This window comes from Corvus brachyrhynchos, unplaced genomic scaffold, assembly GCF_000691975.1.
Source record: "Corvus brachyrhynchos isolate BGI_N302 unplaced genomic scaffold, ASM69197v1 scaffold56, whole genome shotgun sequence".
NCBI classification, from domain to species: domain Eukaryota; kingdom Metazoa; phylum Chordata; class Aves; order Passeriformes; family Corvidae; genus Corvus; species Corvus brachyrhynchos.
Window position 1 is genome coordinate 9558575 of NW_008238664.1, and position 21967 is coordinate 9580541.

The 21967-nt window shown below is 38.1% G+C and overlaps 1 long non-coding RNA gene across 15 annotated transcripts in view; it reads right to left on the bottom strand.

Annotated features, from left to right (window-relative positions):
* LOC108447571 overlaps positions 1-15213 on the bottom strand; it is a 115127-nt gene extending 99914 nt beyond the window's left edge. For 8 of the 15 annotated variants that reach the window (XR_001863222.1, XR_001863220.1, XR_001863217.1 and 5 more), the window contains exons 1-8: positions 15004-15213; positions 12597-12747; positions 11400-11539; positions 6856-7024; positions 4432-4581; positions 1704-4061; positions 199-283; positions 57-118 (exon numbers count right to left, since the gene is read on the bottom strand). This is a non-coding gene — a long non-coding RNA (uncharacterized LOC108447571). The remainder of the gene's footprint in view (positions 1-56; positions 119-198; positions 284-1703; positions 4062-4431; positions 4582-6855; positions 7025-11399; positions 11540-12596; positions 12748-15003) is intronic. The other 7 variants (XR_001863228.1, XR_001863226.1, XR_001863221.1 and 4 more) reach the window with 6 other exon arrangements.
* Positions 15214-21967: the final 6754 nt, after the last annotated feature.

Below are 21967 nucleotides of genomic sequence, written 5' to 3' on the forward strand. Positions count from 1 at the left end.
AATACACCTAAATAAAAGATCTCTGCTTATGAAAATAACATTAGCAAGCATACTACCCAATAATGAATCCTGGGTTGCACATTTTAAACAGATTCCCAAGAGCAGCAGTGTTGGTTTGCTAAAAAAAAAAAAAAAAAAAAAATCAGAAAACTGTAACATTAATTTTCTTAAAGCAAAATGAATAGACAGCATGAGTACCTTTACCCTGCCTTGGACAACCCATTTCTTCACATGGACAAGCCTAAAGCACCTTGATCCCTCTGTCTCTTTTAATCACTTTTTCCTAGACAGAAAAATAGCAGAAGTAATGAACCGAAAAAAAAAAATTACAGATCTCAAATTAAACAAGAGACCTATTTGAAATAAAAAAAGTCATCCATTTATCACTACAAATTTGACACTACTATGCCAATATGAACTAGAATTTCAAACCTTGTGGTCAATGAAGCATAAAATAGATTGTCAGAAATACTGTCTGAAATATGAATCCACTGAAGAAAAATGCTTGAAAAAACCTAAGAGAATTTAAGATAATCAAAATTAGCCGAATACATCTCTAAAAAGTCTCTAGACCCCTTTTTCAATTCATAAATGGCTTTCTCCTAGTGACTGTTTCATAGAAGTATTAAAAATAAGCTTCTGATTTCTACATTTGAAAACACTGTCCATTTCTGTGGAAAGCTAAATCACTTCTTATCTGGAAATTATTTACTCTGTAATAGAAACTAATAGCAAGATAATAAGCTTTCCCCCACAATGAAGCAATCTTCCTGGAAAATTCAGGAGGCTGTGTTATGAAGGCCATGGTGTACTAACCACGATGTTGTATGAAGTAGAACATCACCCCAAAAATTACAAATGAAGAGGCACATTAAAATTAAATTTTTGCAGCTTTAACTCGAAACAGAAATAAGAAAAACTTGAGGACAAAAAAATCATACTTATTATATGCAAGTCGAAAACAATCATCCCTCAACAAACATCTGAATTTTGGTCCCCCTGAATCCCACTGCTCCTTATCATTAAGGACAAAGATGGCTACACCAAGCTGCAGTGGCTCTCTTGCCAGGTTGGTTGTCTCGGCTAGATAACCTCCAAAGGTCTGCTTCCAGGGTACCTGGACAAAACCAGGGTAAGAAGTGCTGTGTACCCCTCTTAGCTCACATTTTGGCCAAGGTGGTCTTGGCCCTGCTGATACTCTTCTGTGGCTGGGCTACTCCTCTGTTTGTGATCATCATTTTGCTATTTAATGAGAATGCTACAGAACTAAAGAAATCCAACCCTAAAATAAGAGCAATTATGTTAAGAAGGTAAATGATAACAGATAACCATTTATCTTTATACATTCCCTAATCAAAATAAGAGTATTTAGGAAGCTTTGAGTTTTTCCTTATCCTTATAGTTCAATAAAAATGATCACAAGCTAATCTGTGATATATTAAATAATGGGGGGGGGAAGGGAATCTGTATATTCTGACTATATTTTTCCCTGTAAGAATAAACAGAATGGAATAGAATATGAAAAAGACATATTGAAACCTGTCTGGAATTATTTATAAATAAGCCAAAATTAGTAAGGAATGAAACAGCAGCTGCATTCACATTGGAAAAAATCAGAGTCCTCTCAGAACACCCAACTGTGGCTTCATTCAAAACACTGAGTCTCCAACACAGAATTACTGAATTTGTAAACAATCTCTTACCTTTGTTCTGGCCAGTGCAGAACACTGGCTGGTGAGGGAAGCATTCAAACGGATTCCAAAGAAATTGGACTCACTGCCTCTGAAGGATGGCAAAAATTCAGAACTAAACCAACCCCACTTCTTGATGTCAGCATGTGGAGGGATGTATTATTTGCAGCTGGAATTGGGGAATGTCTGACCACTGACAGAAAAAGAGCTGATGACCCAGTAGAAGAAAGGGAATGAAATAACTGTCCTTTCATTGTGCAGCTACTAGAAGGCACTCCAATACTCCAGGGGTTTTTTTGACATATATTTCCCTCCATATCCCCTGCTTCATTTAGTCCCTATAATCACACAATACCCAGAACACTTTGGTCCAAAACATTTTCCAGATATGGAATCAGAAAAGGATGAGTTTAGGCTTTTCTTTCCTCACTGACCCTATCTGGCAAAGACTGGAATCTTTTTGCAGTATTTACAGTGATTCAGAGGCAGGGTTTTAAGACGTACGATCGATGTTGATTTGAAAATCTGAGAGGTGAGCTAGGAATGAGTGTCCCACTGCAGCTTTCAGCCCACATTCAGAGGCAAAGACATCCAATAATTCTCAGCAGTAAGCTCCAGGACTGTAAATATAATGGCAATCTGAAATCTTCCTGAGTTTCCATTTGGTATTCTTACACCGTAAGTAGGAACACGATATGTACCAGTGATTGATATCCGAGGAACATAATCTGTCTTACACGAGGTTATTTATTTATGAAGAGTCCTGCAGCTGTGCCTGGAGACAGAATGGATGCTATGTGAAATGGAATGGATGTGTATACATATGTCCTGTATTTGGTGTCAAACTGTGACCTTTTATCTAAAATTTCTTGGGTGGTGCATCTTCATACAATCTTACGGCAATGGCTTAATGATGCTAGCAAAAGAGTGCAGCCAAGAACTCCTGTCTCCTCTTCCTAGTTCAGATTCCTTCATGGACGGGATTCTCCTTGCACATAAAAACAACTGGCAGTATTTTAAACATATCTTCTCGGTTTGCCATATCTGCAAACAAATCAAGCAGTGAACTCAGGAACACCATACATGAGCAGGCTTAAAGTCAACACTTACTCTTTTGCTTGAACAAAAGACAAAAGCATATTTGCAGTAAAGTTCAAGGTTCATTATTTGTATGAAAGGAAAGTGAGAGAAGGTAATGCATGGGTGTCCGTGGCAAAAAGCATTTCAAAATTATCAGCTGCTTAGAGGGCAACTGGGTCCATTCTGAATATTAAAAGCATGTTATTTAAAATGTTATGACCTTTAGATTAAGGGATAATTCCTCAGTAAATTCCCAAGTAAACTGAACTAGCGGCAAGGATTCATCTTCAGTTTTTCATTCCTTTGATGAAAGCACCTAACACAGAACTCTTACACAACCCCACTCAACATATTAAAGGACAATATCCAAAGTTCAGAAAGTTACAAATCTAAAAGTCAGGTAAGTCCTTTGTTTCTGCATCACAATTATTCCTGTGAGAATCACAGGAATAATTTAAACAAATAAATAAACAGAAGGTTTTATCTTTAAATACCTCAGACTTCAGAAACATGCCTGAACTCACATTAATATATTTGGCACCTAAGAAATTACCATCAAGCTCCTTCAAGGTGTGCTACTGTATGGGGTACCTTTATATGCACATCTTCAGGCAAGGACTTGATCTCCCTGTGATTGATAGAGGCACTTACCACAACAGAATCACAATCAAGACCCAGATCCTCTGGAGGAATAAGAACAAATGATAATGACAGTAGTGCTTTAATATACTACTAAGCAAGAATCATCTCTGCTTTCTTGAAGTGAACATTTTTTCCCTTGTGATTTACATACATGAAGTGTTGGGGCAAACTGGTATCCTTATAAGCACACTCTGGTCTTCTGCAGAATACCAGACAGAACTGAAGAGCAGTGTGATGAAATAGCATACACATTAGTAAGTCTGGGGTCTTTCATAGAAATATTTTTGCAGTAGGACTTACCTACAGAGCAGAAGGGAGAAGCTTGAAAAAGCAAAGGATGACTTTATCATTTCAAAAAATCAAGAGCCCCAGTGTTTCAGACCGTAACTGTATGGGCTTCCTGAAAATGGATGCATCTGTGAATTCTGGGGGGACAAGGGACTATAGGAACCCAAAAAGATTTTTATGCTTAGAGGTATATCAAATGTGTTGCTTTAGGCCAGTGGGGAACGGCAGATGAAAAGCTAGTGGAGAAAGGCTGGGTAAGGGGCTGAATTTAGGACAACAATCCTACCAAACATCAGAGATTTATTTTTTGTCCCCCTTCTCCTCTGAAGTCCGTAAGACATTCACATTCCCTGTTAATCCCTGTAAAATGCAGATAAAACACAATGCTGGATGCAGACAAACTCCAGATCTTTCAGAATAAAAACACAACAACTAAAAAGATAAATATTAGATGGAAGGAATATACCTATGATAAACAATTCTGTTGATGAAATGCAATTTGTAATCTTATTGGTTGATTTTGGAAAAACATGTTTGTTCAGAGCCTGCAATAAACAAACGAGTGTACCTTCATCAGAAAGTGAAAATCAGCCAACTTAGTTAAGAACTATTCTAAGAACACTTAATAGCATCCAGGTTCAGTGACTGATTTTCTATTTTAAGCAGGAAGAGAGGTACAGCACAAACAATCTGGAGGATAAAAGCCTGACAGAAAAATCTCCACACATACCAAAGAAAATAATGTGCCTATGACAGCTACAACAGCAGCAATTTTCAGCTTCTTACACTGCTCATGCAGCGCACTTTGCAGTCATCCCTCTTGCATAAATCTGTACGTTATAATTTTGCGTTTCAGTGGATTGGTTTGTGTGCTCCGTATCTGCAAATGAGCCAGATAATATGAGTGTGAGAAGTGATTTGTGCTATCAGTGACATCAGGAGTTTTGCAGTTGTAGTTATTAACAGATTTTTTTTCATCCAGCAGCATTGACTAAAATCAATCACTCTGATAACCAGGCATGGCATGAGCTGTCCGCCCTGTCATTTCAATCTGATTAATCACACATACACAGACCTTTACCTTAAAGGAGCAATTGTTCACATTTAATCACAAAGATACATTCAAGCATACCATCATAGATTACTAAATTTAAGTGCAATTTATGCCTTACAGTTTGGCAAATACGTTTATGATAATATGGTTTTGGTATATAGATGTATTGTTTCATTCATTTTACAAACATTAAAATCTAAGCTAATGTGTTTCACTTTGAATCATTTATCACCTCAGATTTGAAGCTTTTGAAGCTTCCATTATACACATATCCTTATCTGCAGATTTATCCTAATAACCCAGGTACAAATAAGTTATTAGTTACTATGCCTTCTTCAAACTGTGCTTGCTTGACAGGAGGCATCTTCATCATAGATAAAATGACTTTATTTTACCTAAACATCCTACATTCTATTAACTGGCCGATCTTTTGTTTCAATTTTCCTTTTTAACCTCAGAATAAAGCACAGCTCTTCCATTAAGAGTTATGCAAGACCTTCTGTCTCTTTTGGGTTTTGGGGTGGTTTCTTTGCTTTTCTTTTTAAAAGGAAAGGCATACAAGAGAGTCCTTACACAAGTATAACATTTTGCAAGTAAAAGCAAGCCACTCTGTAAAAACACACTGCTATGCCAAAAAAAAGGTTGGATTTGAGATCTGTTAAACCAGTAACATATTTGACTATGCCAGAAACACCCTATATTCCATATACTTCTTTATTAGGCCTAAGCACACAAAAGCATTGAAGTGTCCTGGGGTCTACCACTATTAAGGAATGTAAGTGGGCATAGGTTTCACTTTCAGTCCAGAAGCCAATGAAATATAAGAATATGCTGAAAATTTGAGTATAAGCCCAAATATTGTGCTGATGAAATTGCACAAAACCATAATCTTTGGCTCTGTTGCTAAACTGAAGTCGTATGCAGCAGAGAGGTTATTACTTGCTATGCATATTAAGTAGGTGGCTCCTTAAGCTTTTAGCTTCTTCAAAAGTATTAATTCACCAACATTTCACAATTGGGTGTTTTTTCTGAAGGGCCAGATCCATATGCTAGGAATTCGTTTTTATTTACTGTTTCTAAACTAGATAATTCTTATGTTTTAAAATAAATACTTTTTCAAAGACTGTTGTACTTAGATCTATATATTAATTGACTGAATAACATTTTTATGTTTTACATTTAAATACGTATTTTTTAAAATATTTTGCTCAAATAAGGCAAAAAACCTATCAGTTAAAAATATAACATGATGGATATAAAGTGAACCTTCCTTTAATTTGGCCCCCAACAGCAGGCTCCTGCTCTGACTGTCCCCCAACTGTATTCTCAGGAAATGACAAGTTGAACAGGTTGACAAGCAACTAAGCTCGAAGGAGGAGAGAAAGCATTGTTCTGCCAAAGAATTTTTTAAACAAAAGCCAAAGTCTTGGAGGCAACCAGAGAGTTGTTTATGTTTAAATAAATGGCAGAGACACAGATTCATGGACAGAGTACAAGCAATTACTCAAAACTGCATAGTGCATTTATTTCCTCAGTCCTGAACTGGGATGCAGAAGGATGTTGCTTTCCACCACAACTCATGCACCAACAGTATATACATTATAAAGCATCCAGAGGTTCAATTGTCATTCTGTAATGCAATCAACGGGAGCCAGGCAGAACGTAACTCGGGTGTAATCGTCACCAGAAGCTTTAAGGTAGTCCCCCTTATACAGAAAAGGCTGACTTTTAAAAACATTTCTCCTCATTGCACCCTAGAGTATTTTCCAGCGCAAGAACAACTGTTAACCTTATTGTGCCCACCCAGTTTAGCAAAACTCTATCACCTTTGGTCTTGTAATGCACCTTTATCAAGTAGAAAACAGGCAATGAACCACACAGCAACCCATACTTTATGCAGAGTATTTTACAGGGATACACTACAGCAAGTGATTTTTGGATCTTTCTTACGCTCTGGAAAAAGATTAAAGTGATGATTTTGTACATGTATTCATATTCAAATTGGAAATCCAGAAAAATGCAGCTGCCAATCAGAACATTAGTCCATCTAATACACAGTCTGTTTCCAGAGCTGCTACCATCAAGGAATGTGCAAAATACCTGTCAGTAATAAATGGGGATAGTATCTCAAGTCACAGGTTGTGTCCACACAATTGTCTTCAATAGCTATTCATTAGCCAGTTCTCTCCTGTTTTTCCAGTCCCTTTTTAAAGCAGTTTGCACTTCAGACCATCTAAAAATAGTAGAGCTGCATTCCACAGTTTAAATTCTGTGGTAGAGGGGAAAAAAGAAATTCTGTGTGTTAGGGTCTTTTTCTCCCCTGTTTAAGTCTAGCAGTTCATAAGTCCATATTTATCCCCTCTGCAGCAGTCATTCACTTCTACCAGAGTACTTCCCACATATGTACCTCTTCTGTGCTTAAAAATTCCAGTCTGTTCAGCCTGCCCTTGTAGACAAAGTCATCTAGGTACACTGACTTCATTTTTTTCTGAAGATCGTTTGGTAAAGAATTTGACAAATAGTCTGAAGTTCAAAGTAAATTAGATTTAGAAGTCAAAGACCTGTTAGCTATTTCCTACTATACTGCACTTGATTAACTTGATTTGGTTTTAGTACTATTCCACAGAAGCCCTCTGGAAGAACGCTTTCAAACATTTGGAATCTACCACCTCACCTTCCTGTTTTACTGTATAACCTGTTATTAATAAAAAAATGCTAACAATAACTCACTTATTTGATGGAAGAAATTTCAGCCTTTTTTGCTTTTGCCTTTTAAAAGTGTTTTTAATGCTCAGGTTTTTCTGTATTGTCTCCAACATTCTCAAGTCATCGATACAATATTGCACCTAGCATTTTAAATGCAATTCCTATTGCTTATTTAGAAAGGAATACTAACAGGTTTTCACTCATTTATTCTCATTCCTTACGTCTTATATTCTATCTGTAACATTTCACCCTATAATTAGAAAACTGACCTGCTCTGACTGACAACAAAAAGAAAACAATATAGAGTACAGGACATGATATCTTTCCCTCAGCCTACTTGAGACCTCACAGTTGGTCAGGAGTCTCTTAAGTTAGGGTGTCCATCTGCAAAAATAAGTAAATAAATAAATATACACATATTGTAGAGCAAAAATGAGTGGCTAATTCTTCTCACAACCCACACAAAAAGTAATTTTTGAATGTAGTAATGCATTTTTAGCCTCTTGAAAAGAAACCATTGCTTTTACTACACAAATTTAGTTCAGAGTTTAACGCCACAAGACATCACAAAAGCCAAGAATTTCACTGGGCCTTTTCTTTTCTTCCCATCCTGAGTATCCTTCAAGAGAGGAATCAAGCAGGTATCCATTAACAGGGTAGGAAGAATTTCTCTCAACTCACAGATTACTTTATTGTCATATACTCTTCCAAATGTGCCCAAAGTCAGAGTTTTATCTTATCTGTAACTGTCATATTTATTTTTAACTCATTTCCTAAATGAAAGCACATTTAGGAAATAAGGAAATCTGTATTTTTCAGAATTGAATATGATGCATTTATATGGTGTGAGTCATTAGTTGAGGAATACTAAATACAGGCTATTGCTACAATCCTGCTCCAGTCTAATGCAAATCACATAGACAACATGCATTTCTAAGGGTGTAAAAATGTTTATTCCCTATTTAAAATATATCAGGAAGTCAATATTTTAACCATCTTCTAAAAAAAATCCTAAGGGAAGAGATGTCTAATTTTTTTCAAATATACTGATTTTCTCTAGAGTCTGGTAAAAATCTCTCACAAGAAAAACAATAAAGAAAGAAGATGATGCTCTGAATTCTCTCATCATGCCCTCATATGCCAAGCCCCTAGACACAAAGACATTTGAAAGGAAAGATGTTAACTGATTGAATACAATGACTAGAGAAAAAATTAAAATAGAATCGAAAAATATTCTCAGAATCTGTAATCAATATTAATAATTGGGAGGAGAGGGAGCAAAAAACATATCCAAAACAGTATTTCAAAATAAGGTCACTGAGATACTTTTTGTGCATATTGTATCACTAATTGATGCAAATATACACCAAGAAAACCTTTACTAATAATGAAGTAAAAAATACTTTAAAAATTGCATGGTATGTTCTAACTGCTTTGAACTGTCAAGTGAGATGTCAATGGTGAGATAGGTCTGAAAGATCACGTATAAACTCTCCATTCTTTCTTTCTTTTTAATACATTTGGAATTATGACATTACTTAAATTCAACTTCAATAACATAACTGAAATCAAGATATTGCTATATATCCAGAGGTGAGCAGGCCTTTCCTTTTAGTTACATAGCAGTGAAATGGTCATAATTGACATTTTTGTCACGTTGCTGTGTTAAGTCCCAACTTGCGCTGGGACTTAAATGCACAGAAATTCAGCTGCATTACACTCCTCTCTTTACCCTACCTACCATTTTACTTTTTGCTCTCTTCCTCTCTCTCTTCCTTCCAGTCTTTCATCATATGTGAGAGTTATACGTTTTTTCCTCTGCTTGTTGACAGGGAAAAAGAGGCTATAATTTCTGCATGCTACCTGGTTCTGAACAAAAATCAGCAAAACTGCAATCAACATCCAGATAAGGTCCTCTAATTTCATTCTGAATATGAGAAGGTTAATTTAAATCACAACACTGCTAATGCTGAAGTTAAAAACAAATAACACACATGCCTCACAAAAATTATAAAATTCTAAACCCAAAAAAGCCCAGAACATCTTATGAAACAACAGAATCAGAGGTGATTTATGCTTTACGCCTAATTCTAATTTTTGTAGAATAGATTGAAGATAGGACACATCAACCATATTCATATTCAAGCCTATCCCTTTAAGTATCACGCAGTCACTAATCAGAGCTGAAGGGGACCGAGCTTTTCTCACAGTATTCATTCTCATTTTAAAATGACTTAATTTTGCACTATTTTATATTCAGAACAATTTTCTTTATCTGGCATGTAACCCCTACAGTTCAAGTAGTTAAACAAACAGCACCTAATTTGATACTCGGTAAAATTAATTTCAATAGAGAAGCTGATGAAAACCAGAAAGGTTTTAGTATTTTACAGATATTTCTCAAGCTTGTCCTTCCAGAATTAAATCTTCACAGCAGTCACTTCATAAACAAGATTCAGGGTTTTTGATGCATTACATACCTATGCAGGAGAATATGTCAGAAAACACTTTTGTGACATATATTGACATATAAGCATACCTTAAAGAAACTAAACTAACAGTTATTGAAAAGCAAAGATTTCATCAGAGAATTGCAGAGCAATTGTGGTACCTGAGGCCAAATGGTGTTCCTGTCCCCACAACATTCACACATGCGTTCCATATAGTGGCAACATTTGCATCACGAGTTATCAGCTGTCACCCATCTGATACTATCAGTTAAGCTTTTGCTTTTGTAATAGGCCTACTGAAGCTGTATCTACTGGGGGTTTTTTTAAATCACCCCCATCACATGATTCCCTGTACTTTAGTCTTTTTTTGGGGGGCTTTCTGATAATAAGATTCAGCTCATCTTGTCACACTTGAATTGCCCAAGACAACCCTTGCTTTCCCAGGCTAACATTGGTCACAAATCAGAATTGTCAGAATTCAAAGGTAGATGTTTTCCAAGTCCCGTTCAGACATCTGGACTAACAGGATTTTTACTTTTGAAAATCATGTAGAGATTTAAAGCGTCTAAGAAGAGAGAAAAAACTTATTCTACCAACACAAAAGGAGACAATAATAATATCCTAGCTATTTTTACCATTCAAAAAGCATTTTTTTAGTCTTTTATGTGTACTGGGCCCAGCTTAAAGACACATCCTCCCATCACTTTCAGACAGCTTTGCACAGTTCCCAGGAGTGGTGCGAGTTCCTCCCTCTGCCTCAACCCCAGAAGCACTCTGAAAATGTGGTTGTATATGTGTGCAAGTGAGAGCACTTAGTCATCAGCACTTGTTTTGGCCACTCAAGCAGCTTAACCATGCCCTGCTGTATTTAAAACAGCATGAGGGCACAGAATGAGAGAAGCCTGGACTGACTCTACCAGAGAACAGAGCCTCTGAGGGTGGAGATGGCCATGACAGCAGTCCAGAATGAACCCTTCCCCACTGCAGTAGCATCTAAGCAAAATCCTTCTATTCAACCAGTTCAGAAAAAGGAGCATAAACTCATCACCCTGAGCTAGCAGAAGACTGATGGAAGTATGCTTTCAGGCAATTAATACATACAGCACTCACACTAAGATCACTAATAGACCCTCAGAGCACAGAAGCAGAAGGCCCAGCTTGTCTCTGAACTGCCCTTTCAGACATACTAAAATCTAATCGAATGCATCAGTCCCACCACACCATATTTCTGGTTCCACTTGTCCAAAAATACAAAGAGTCTTTTTGGCAGGAGAGTCTCCTTCCCCCCTTTTCCACATTGCTTGTCAAACCATAACGGGCTTCACCATGGCAGAAGGAAATGGGCAGTGAGATCCTTCCAAATCTGGACAAGACAAACAGACCCTTCTAGAACTTCCTTGTTTCTCAGTATGATCTACAACACTGGCATTTTGATACCAGTCTCTGACATACACATCTTCTCTCTTGAAACCCACACATTTCACCCACCTTCTCTCTCTTTTTGCTGTGTCTGCTTGGCCAGAGAGCACAGTGCTCCATGAAGCTCCTTACACTACAGGAGGACGGCAGCAACCACAGAACATATTGCAGAGGTTAAATGAAACTTGAATAAATCTTTTCTCTGTGAGCTTTCAGAATAAGTAAGAATTCAGAAGGAAGGAAAAGAGTGATATGAATAAGAACAGTTATTGTTTTTTGAGCATATCTTCTACTACATTTCCACCTTAGAGTAATCCAATCACTATTCTATGTTTCACTGAAGATACGTAAACCTCGCATTCCCATTCCGTTATCAAAGGTGTGGGCCTGCATGGGTACATTGACTGTACTCACTTTGTCCCTTGAATTGGGACACTCTCCCTTCAAGAGCATGCTATCAGCACTACGTAGAGACTTTCTCTCAGCAATGGCAAGAAACCATTATAGGGGCTATAAACCATTTGAAGGAGAAAGAGACTTTCCTATTGATGCCCAACTTCTGTACATTCCTTTGATTCCACCCACAAAAACAAACCAAATTGTCCATCCACACTTTGTTCCTTTCACAGGGACACCCCCTTTCCATTGGAGCAAACCTTGCTTTGTTAAGAAACAGCATCTTCAACCTCCAGTTCCTCATGACTTTACTGTACTAACATTGTGTCCTTACGAATAAGAATTGTCTCCCTCTGAGTCCCTTTTTCCATATTATTTTTTTTGTATTGAATTGCCAGCTCAGTAACAGAGAAGCAACTTTATATACAGGTGTACTAACAAAATCACTCCAGTGGCAGTGTTCTCTCCATATGCATACCAGTGGAGTTCATGTTATGCTCATAAAAATTGCTGGAGTTTTCCTGTATAATTTCCACAGCATCTGGGAAACATACACATCATTTAATACAATAACAGAATAAAGGATCCTCTAAAAACTGTTCCTTAACCTGGTTTATCGTTTGACTGCTTTCTTACTGGTCTTGCTTTTTACTTACCATCAAGGTGGTCTAACCTTGTCTGTGCCACTGGGCTGGTGCCAGATACCTCAACAAGCCACACACAGAGGCACATCACAGCAACCTCCCCTTAACTGCTGCACTGAGTAACAGGGATCAGTGCCCAAACATGCATAGGAGTACTGAGAAGCATGTGACAGCTGTTAGATTTCAGAAAGTTTAGGTGACAACACTTCCCACCCACCTTCCTCACCTGTGTGAGACCAGAGCAGTGAAGCGAGGCCAGCTGGTTAGACCACATTGACAAGATAAATGCATGCCCTTGAAAAAGCCCCAGTCCTATTGACGTCAAAAAGCAATGGATTGGGTCCCCTGTCAGACACAGAAAGCAGACATCTGCTTCACTGCAAATGCGAAGAGGAATTCATTAAGTCAAGCATAGTCTTATTCCAAACCAAACACTATTAACATTTGAAGTGCTTAAAATTTTTAACTAATGGAAATTCTCTTCAATTCTCTTCTTGATTTCCTGTGTTAAATAATGATAAATGTTCAAATCAAGAATTTTATTATTTCTTATTCTTTTATTGTAAAATTTTGTTGAGGCTTTTTGATACTTTCCCTGTGCAGCCCGCCCCTCCTCATTCTATGCATTTCTCCCCCCTGCTGTGTGCATCTGCTGTGTCTCTCTCTCACTTGCTCTCTCCCTGCTGTGTACATCCACTATTTCTCCCCACCACTCCTCTGTGTATGTTTGCCATCTATCTCTCTCCCCCTCCTGCTGAGAGTATTCACTGCCTCTCCCCCTCCCCCAGTACGTGCATCCATCCTGCATCGTCCTCTGCCACTGCAGTGCACATGAGCCTTTTCTCAGCAGCTCCTACTGGCATTCACACAAACCTTCCTCTGCCTGCCTTCCCTCATGCCCTCTCCTCTTTTTTTCATCTCCTCCTTCCTGAGCCCCTTATCCCTGCTCATCTTTATACTATTCTCCCTTCCATCTTTTTGATATTCTGGTTTCTTCTGTCTCCTTATCTGCACCACTCTTCTCTCGGTCTCCCCTTTGTACCATTTCCCTCTGATCTGTTCTCATAAATTGATTCTGCAGGAAAAATGGTCTTGTTTGCAGAGGTGTGCAAGCCCGCATTGCAAACCACTCACCACTGTGTCAAATCTGAGGTAGTCAGCTTAACTTGCAGAAGAATCCGTGCTTCCTACCATCACACACACAGGGTAAAGTCTCCCAAAGCACTTTCCTGTCCTTTTTTTTTTTCCTCATATGACTGCACTGCAGGGTTCATTTGCATGTAAAGCAAAGTATTTAAGATATGCCTATGCATACCTGCAAGGCTCTTACTGGCAAAAGAAAAGGATCTATTGTGAGAATAATCCTAACTGTTGCAGTTTAGGTCACAAAAAAACTAAACATGTGCTTTAATTGGTATAAAATAGCTGGGCAGAATCAAATTCAAATGCATCCTATGATTTTCCATCTCCCTTTCCAACTGATGTATAATAACAGTGACTTAGTCATTCAGTGATCAACTAATTGACTCAACTCTCTTCCTTCTCATGAGTAAATTTCATCGACTTGCTCTCATTTCCAATGCCCAAGTAAGTCACTTGAAAAATTTAAGACTGATCACAAAACTCATCCTCCACGAACTCCAACAGTGACACCTGCACAACCCTGTACTTTCTCATTCGGGACTAAACAGCGCTGTCTTTCATTTAGCTAATCACTTCTATTACTTATGCAGATCCCCAGTTTTCCACTTTTGACTATTAATGTTCAGATACTAATTACCAGATACCCAGTACAGTCAGATGATGTAAACCAAACCTGCTTGGTCTAGAAATTCATTAATTTTAGCAAAGATAACCTCTCTGCCTGGCACAATGCACCTTTAGTAAACCCCTCTTGCGTTTATCACACTTTGCCTTATTTTCAAGCCTTAAATATTTATATTTTCTGTAAAATGTATCCTATTGTCTTACTAAGGCCTTGTTTAGATTTTTCTTTTTAGAACATACACAATAGATTTACTATATGCCCAAATCTACCCATTTTATTGGTCCTACAATAACGTACTAGTTCTTTTCCAAAGTCAAAGACAGAAATTATGCAATGTTTGGCGAAAAAATTAGAAATTTTCATTTTGCTTCTGCTGCCTTTTACTTACACATCTAATGTGCTGACTTGCACTTATTTAAATGGAAGCCTAGTCTAGTCACATCTCCTTTGTCACTTTTGTTCCTCGTTGTCACTTCCACAGGTACCTATTTTGTTTGGGATAAAAGTCCTAGGTAGCTTGCTGACTGTCCTAGGCCTCCTCTAGAGCATCTTCCTCTCCCACCCCCTGCCTCTGGGAGCTAGAGGGGTACCATGGCACAAGCAGGGTTACTGGGGCTCCTGAGCACCTGATGCTTTCAACCCCTGAAATATGGCAGAGTTTTTTCACAGGCAAGGAAGGTGCTCTCGGTTATGTTATTCCCTGGTGTCTGTGGTATGTCAAACCTAGAAGCACTAACAAAACTACCAGAGGCTGGCATTTGAGAAGGCATATATTCATGATCCTGGCATCCACACATCTAAGTCTTGCTCAGGTTTTCTAGATCATCAGCTGCTTTTAAATAGATTAGAACTACAGTGCTCTCACCTGTTGCTTCTGATGCTGAACTTGGCTGAAGAGTTTGTGCTCTGATTTTTGTCAGTCTTTTATAATTGTGGTACTTTACCAGACAAGTTGGAAATACTTCCACAGCAACTGACAAATTTTATTGAACTGTGAGTTGAAAAGACAGTCAGTAAAATATTCCCTGGTATCAAATTCAATTTACTTTTCTTCCATCACAGAGGTCATTGCTAATCTCCTTTAAAAAAAAAAAAAAAAAAAAAAAAAGAAATGAGGCAGAACTTCATATTCAAATGCATGAACACACCTGCTTTGCATTTTGTATTAAGTAAGTAAATTTAGTTTTAAGAGTGACTTATCAACATCATTGTAGCAAGAGGAAATTTTGGCAGTTGCACAGAAAAAAATGAATGAAGGATTTAGTGCTTCAAATATGACCTGCGTTTCAGAAATAGGCTCAGTTGGTGAATACTTCTGTGAAAGTGATCAACACAAAAATGGATAACATTGCCACTGACATTTTTATCACACAGTTTGAGTGTTGACACTCCAAAGAGATAATAAGAATGGTCCAAAAGATCAAAGTTCTTGTCGCAGGCTTTCTGCAGGGAAAATTCAGGGAGATGATGGTACATCCATTTATACATGTTTCAATATTTGGAAATGTTCTTTTTCTTTCTTTATCCAAAGAACTTTAAGACTCATCTACATGACATTGTGCTAATGAATAGATTCTACAGAGGATGAGAAAATAGGCAGGTCCATACCTATACATAAAAGCTTAAAAAGAAAACTAGGATATTTCTAATGAAAAGCACCTTAGAAACATGAAAGAACAGTGGGAAAATATTATGGATATTCTTTTACACATAAGAATATCTGCAATATTTTTGTTACCTTACTAAAGTTAAAAGCTCCATTTGTATTTTAAAGAATAAGTTGCTACCATATCCCAATTAGACTAAAAGTAGTTTTATCTTGGTCATCTAGAAACAGGTCAAACCAGTTTGAATTTCCTGTTTCTTTTTGCCAAACAAATGCTCTTCATTTGAGAATAAATTTCCATGCCCTGATGGAATAAGCAGTTCACAGGAGAGTGATCTAACAAAAATGACTGAGGCTCAGGATATGAATGTAAAACTGATTGCTTGACCTGCTCTGTAACACAGCTCATATCATGCATATGCACCTGAGAAGCTATTATGATTTGCACATCTTCTGTCTGAATGACTGCCATCCTATCTGTAATAACTTTACCCGTTAAATCACCATCTGTTTCACAGGCTTTCTAATGTTTATATGTCCCTTTTCTGTCCTAGGAAAAGAACAAAATTGTTTTCCTGTACTGCATGAGAAGAAATACCCCTGCACTCAGCTGGGGAGCTAAGCTTAATAGAGCTAAGCTAAATATCTTAACTATCTCTATCAAACCAAGACACAGATTTTAGCATGAACCTAAATGAAATCCATGATCTGCTACCCCTATAGAGGGCAAGATAGAACAAGAAACACTTTATATATTTTCCTTGGTCCTTCCATCCCATCTGGTAAACTTGCTTAAATGCTAATGTAACCAGTGATAATGAACGTACAAAAACCAGAACCCTGACACATACCAATAGAAATGACACAGCATTTACAAGGATCCCAAGCAGATCCCAGGTCAATGTAACCAGAGGAATTTTGGATACTCTCAGATAAGTTATAAGCTTTGAAAATTATAGGATCTCTTCTTCCCTGAATTATTAACTGGAGTTTAAACAGCTTCCATACTGCTACTCAATTCTTGATTATTAAAAAAATCCAAACAATACAGAAAACCGGACACCCCTCCCAAACTCAATCAAACACCAAACAAAACCAAAAAATCTAAATTCCAACAAAGCTACATTTAACCTAGCCTTGCCTGCAAAGCTCAAGGAAATAGGTAACATGCCCTCCACCATTGGGGAAGTCCTTAATCATATTCCTTACGTTTTTACTACACAATAATAAATGCAGACAATGCTGGCACCTGCTAGACGTAGCTCCGAGACTGTAACTGTCTGCAATTCAGAGGCTTACAAAAGTCTGGCAGGAGGAGGCTCAAAGGGAACCTTTGCAAAAGATGTATCAATATGGATTTGCAGAAGCATTCTGGAACAGCGAGAATTGCTATTCAGCTCTCAGGACCCCGGATTAAAAAGTCAGAGTAGAGATCATAGTGACTATATATAAAACCTTTCACAATGGACAAGATTAGGATTAATCGGTTTGTCCCTCTTTATGCCTCTCCTGGAGATAGTCAGGATCCTTTAGGTTTTGTTAATGCTGAAAAAAAGTGTTAATTAAAATAACAAATACACATTAGAAACCATCCACTCACAAAAGGAGCTTCTGCTATGCTTCTCTATTATTCAATTTTACTGACACAAAGAAAAATTACTTTCCACTAGTTGTTTGTCATAGTCTGCTCCCTTCCCTCCCCATACAAGCAGTTCAGAGAGCTAGCAATATGGTGCCATCTATCAGAAAGCACAGAGGCAAAACAGTTTTGAAACCCTTTTCCTAATGCACATACATGATTAGCGATCCCCTCCCTCCCTCCATTTCCCACACGTACTTCCTGTGTTGGTGAGATTTAAAATTTGCTGGGAACTGTCCCCATATCCATGACAGATAAAATTTTCAAACAAAACAACAACTGAGCAACAAGCCCTTCCTCTCCACTCAACAGTTCTACCCTCTTCAAACTGATAAAGAGCCTTCAGAGCATTCAGTTGACAACTAAGAGTTGTAGGCTTAATACTCATTTGCTGTAACACTGAACTCTGCTGGCAGAAAAAACTACAGTCCAGGAAACTTGTCTGACCCCAGGCAAGATGGGGCAAAACCACAGAACGGCACAGGAAACACAAGGAGGAGCCCCAGTAGCTCACATGGTCCTTCTCTTGCCCTGAGGCATGGGTACCTACACCTGCCCTTTCCCCAGCCAAAAGCTACCCAGCCTTTCATCAAAGGCTCCCCAGTAGCAACATCTTCACACACATCCTGCAATAGTAACCTCAAGTCTGAGTCACCTTTACTGAAGCCATTAACCAGAAACATTTCCTAGCAGCCAAGCAAGAGTTAAGGCTCTCAAAATTGTGGATGGCAGCAGTTAAAAAGTTGCCAGCACAAAAGGGAGGGAACAAGATGGGAACTAGTTCACAACAAATTTTGATTAAAAAACGATTGAGAAAAAGGAAATCTACACAATAAATTAAAAAAATAAAATCTCAGGGAAGATGAAGAGGGAAATCACTACAGCTCAGAACTTTCTTAACCTGTAAGTTAACAAGAGTTCTTATGCTACTTTAAAAAAGCCAAAGAGCGTTCTCAATAGAGAGTTTCCTGGGAATCTGAAACAAAAGCAAAGCTCCCATCAAAATTCCAGGACCAAAAGCAGGGCTCTGCAAGCTTTGAGATGTTAACCTCTCTTTCTTTTCAAATTCTTTTTTAATTGCAAGTCTAGTAGTAGGGAGAGTATCTTGGGCATGCAGACTTTTATCGTCTCCAAAGGAAGAAAGTTCCAATTGTTCAAGAGAAAGTTGGAAGCTGGCTGTCTTCTCATCTGCAAAAGGAAAGAATTCATGTTCAAAGTCAGTGTCTTCTTGCTATTAAATCAACTACAGCTGAAAAACTCAGGTGCACGAAGCAACTCTGCTCATCTTCCTTGTAGTCACCTTCAAAAGTCACCTAAGATTTTGAAGAACAGGGCACTAAAACAAATGTTCAGTGTCTTTTAAAGTGTCCAGAAATGAATGAGCTGCCAGACTCATCAATTTCTAGAAACCAAGGTGACAGAACTATCAAAGACCCAGAGAAGTAACCACTGTGTTGTCTTGCCTGACCTGTGACGATGCGCAGAGGAATAAAGGACCCACAAGCCTTATTACAGGGAAAGCAGTCTTTGTTCTTGTAGCTTTCAAAACAAAGTACAATGATCTTTTCCAATGCAGCTGAAGCAATTCTATCACCGGGGTCGTTTTTTCTGATGTCTGAGCTGCCTACTTCAGAAACACTTCTCTGCCTAAATAGAAAGAGCTAGTGAAAAGACAGAACATGGGTAGCTGGGCTTTTGTCCACAAACCCAGCAGCAATCCTTGTTAAAGGAAAGATGTATACTGAAAATAATAGTGATGGTCTGCATATGGCCATGTTTATTTGCTGTCGGATGCAAGTCCAGATAGGGAGGCAGCTAAGCACACAGTCCTGGTCTATGGCAAGGCTAAGAAGCCCGCTGCTTGGAAGGAGACAACAAACACTTGGAAAACCTGACTCCCTGATATCTGGATACCACTTTTTCTTGGCACTCAATTGCCCTGGTTGTGAAAATCAGCTGGAATGGTCTCATAGGACAAACAGTCAGAAACCTGCTCTACCCTTCCCACTGCATTTCTACCCACTCCCTTCACTGCAATCTTGGCCTTCTTGCTCCTCCTTTGTTTGACAGTTTTCTTCCCCTCTCCTTTTGTTTCTCAGACACAAAAAGAGAGAAAGAAAGATGATGGGTGACCTGAGGAAAGGATCAATCTAGACACTGAGAGAAAAGAGGCCTGACACGGTTGTCAGTAGATGACACAAACAGGATGATCTATAGTTCTTAGTGCCCAGACTACCTGTCCCTCAGAAAAAGAACATTTTAAAAATAATTATTCTTAGAGAAAAAAATTAAAATGTGACATCCAAGCCAAATATATTTGGAATAATTCACATACAGGTTATCTGACAGTAAATTCACCAGCTTTATCTATTTAAAAACAAATTGAGCTCCTTAATAAACCTTCTACTATATCTGAAAATGTTAGAAAACATGAATCAATTCTGAGACTAGTCATGTCCAGCTACAACACCAAAACAATAAAATGATTAATTTATAATCAGACCGTCTAGAGGTAAGCTTTTGCTTTAAATGCATGCTAGAGAAAAGACTAATTTAAGCTAGTTTAAATTTGAAACAAGAAACAGGTAGTCAGGGAATTATTATTGATATTTTTTACTTCCTGAGATCAGTAAACTAAACATAACATTCAGAAGGAAATTTTTAAAAGTATACTTTTTATTAAAAGAATTTTTGTTAAGTAGACATATAAAGACAAGAACAGTTATGGTTAAGACTGCAACAAAAAAAATCTGACACGTCAAGGAAAATTAAAGCTAAGATTTCAGCTGTCTTTTTAATCAAAGTATTTTACCTCAAAAGACGTATCAGTTGCACAAAAGAAGTTGAACTGCATTCTGTTCTCAATTGCCTGTCATAATCTGTCAATTCACAGTGAGATAAAACAAAATGGTATCCATAAGTGTTGAAACACTAGACCATTTATTAATCAGTCTGCTTTCTGAACAGAGTTTTCTATTGATATATTAGGAAATCTAGTTTTGTTTTACATAGAGAAGCATGTGTAAAGTCAATAGCAAACACTGTAAGAGCAAAAATATTTAATGCTTTTATATACAGCATAAACTGTTGCAATTAAAACAGCAGATGTACAGAGCAACTAAAGTAAAACAGTGCAGCAAGGTATTAAAAATGCTAGGAAAAAAATATCTCACAGATTAATGACAAGATTCAAAACATTGATCTCCAATGTTCTCTCTTGTATATATCTCACCATCTTTACCCTGCAATTCAAATCTCAAACTTCCTAGATAATATTACACATGTACTATGCCTATTCCTCTTCACCTACACCTGGATTTGTATAGGTACAGCTCTCTCTATATCATTTACTACTGGTTTTGCACACTTACATAATTTATTTCATTCATTATAAGGTTCATTCTACTTTCTTGACAAAGAGGCAGAACTTTTAACGAAGCATGGGAAGCATCACAGCTATTATGCAGAGTAATATGTGTGCCCAGTTGTGTCTGTCCCCTGTCCCTGTACTGACAACTACCCCTACTACTCACTTGTGTTTATTAGACTAAGTAAAGTCCCTTCCAGCTACTTATTGATACAATCCTGCTTCTGTATAGGCCACCTGGTAAAATGGGAGACAACGAAGTGCTTTATGTGCTTACTCGCTTAGTTTCTTGAAGATCCCTCACATTTAAAGGATGCTGGGCTACATTTGACTTTCCAAACTAGAAGTAATGCATGATTGTAGGCTGTGCTGAAGCCAAGGATCTCACCAAATTCAGTTAGCCAGTAGCCCTATACAAATCTCCTTCCCAAAATTTCAGGACTCCCAGGTCCCAGTTGTGAATGGACCCTGCTGTCAAAATTCCCCCTACCCCCCCTTTTACCAGCCTTGCTGCAGGCGGTTCCTCCTGTGACAGTGCTTGTGAGATATCACAATACCTAAACTTAATCCTTTTTACCAGATTGCCCTACATTGCTTTGGGTCCATGACTTAGAGTAAGAGGTGACTGCACACAATTTCCTGAGGAGGAAAATGACTGATGTATAACTGGGAAATAACACCTTAAGTAAAAAGTGAAGGAGATAGTCCACCATCACTTTGTTGAGACAAACAGCAATAACCTTTCCCTAAAAGGAAAGAAATCTCTTTGGGAAGAAATCCTCTCACTTCACAACGCCTCCAGCACAGAGAGGATTTTTATTTTCTCCCCCTTCCCTTTGGGACTGCATTTTTCCTCAAGAGAAAACACCTCCTGCCACCACTTTCCTGTCAGATGCTTTTTTGGCTGAAACATGGCAGACAGCAACCTCTGAGCAGAGATGCCCCTGTCTGGGGCAGGATCCTGTCCTTGTGGTTGCCATGGCTCAATAAAGCAGGCAGTAACAATGCCAGTGCTCAAGGACTGTCTGAACCCCTGCGTTTTTTTTCCACAGCAGCAGCAAAGGCATTTCAAAGGAATGGCCATTAATAGCGGATTCCTTGATTCACCCTGACTGGCTATTAGGAGCCCTGAAGAATTGATACCTCAGTCATGGAGACAGATCCAGAGACATCACATGTCCCCAGTCACCGACAGGCTGTGGCTGTTCTGGAAATAT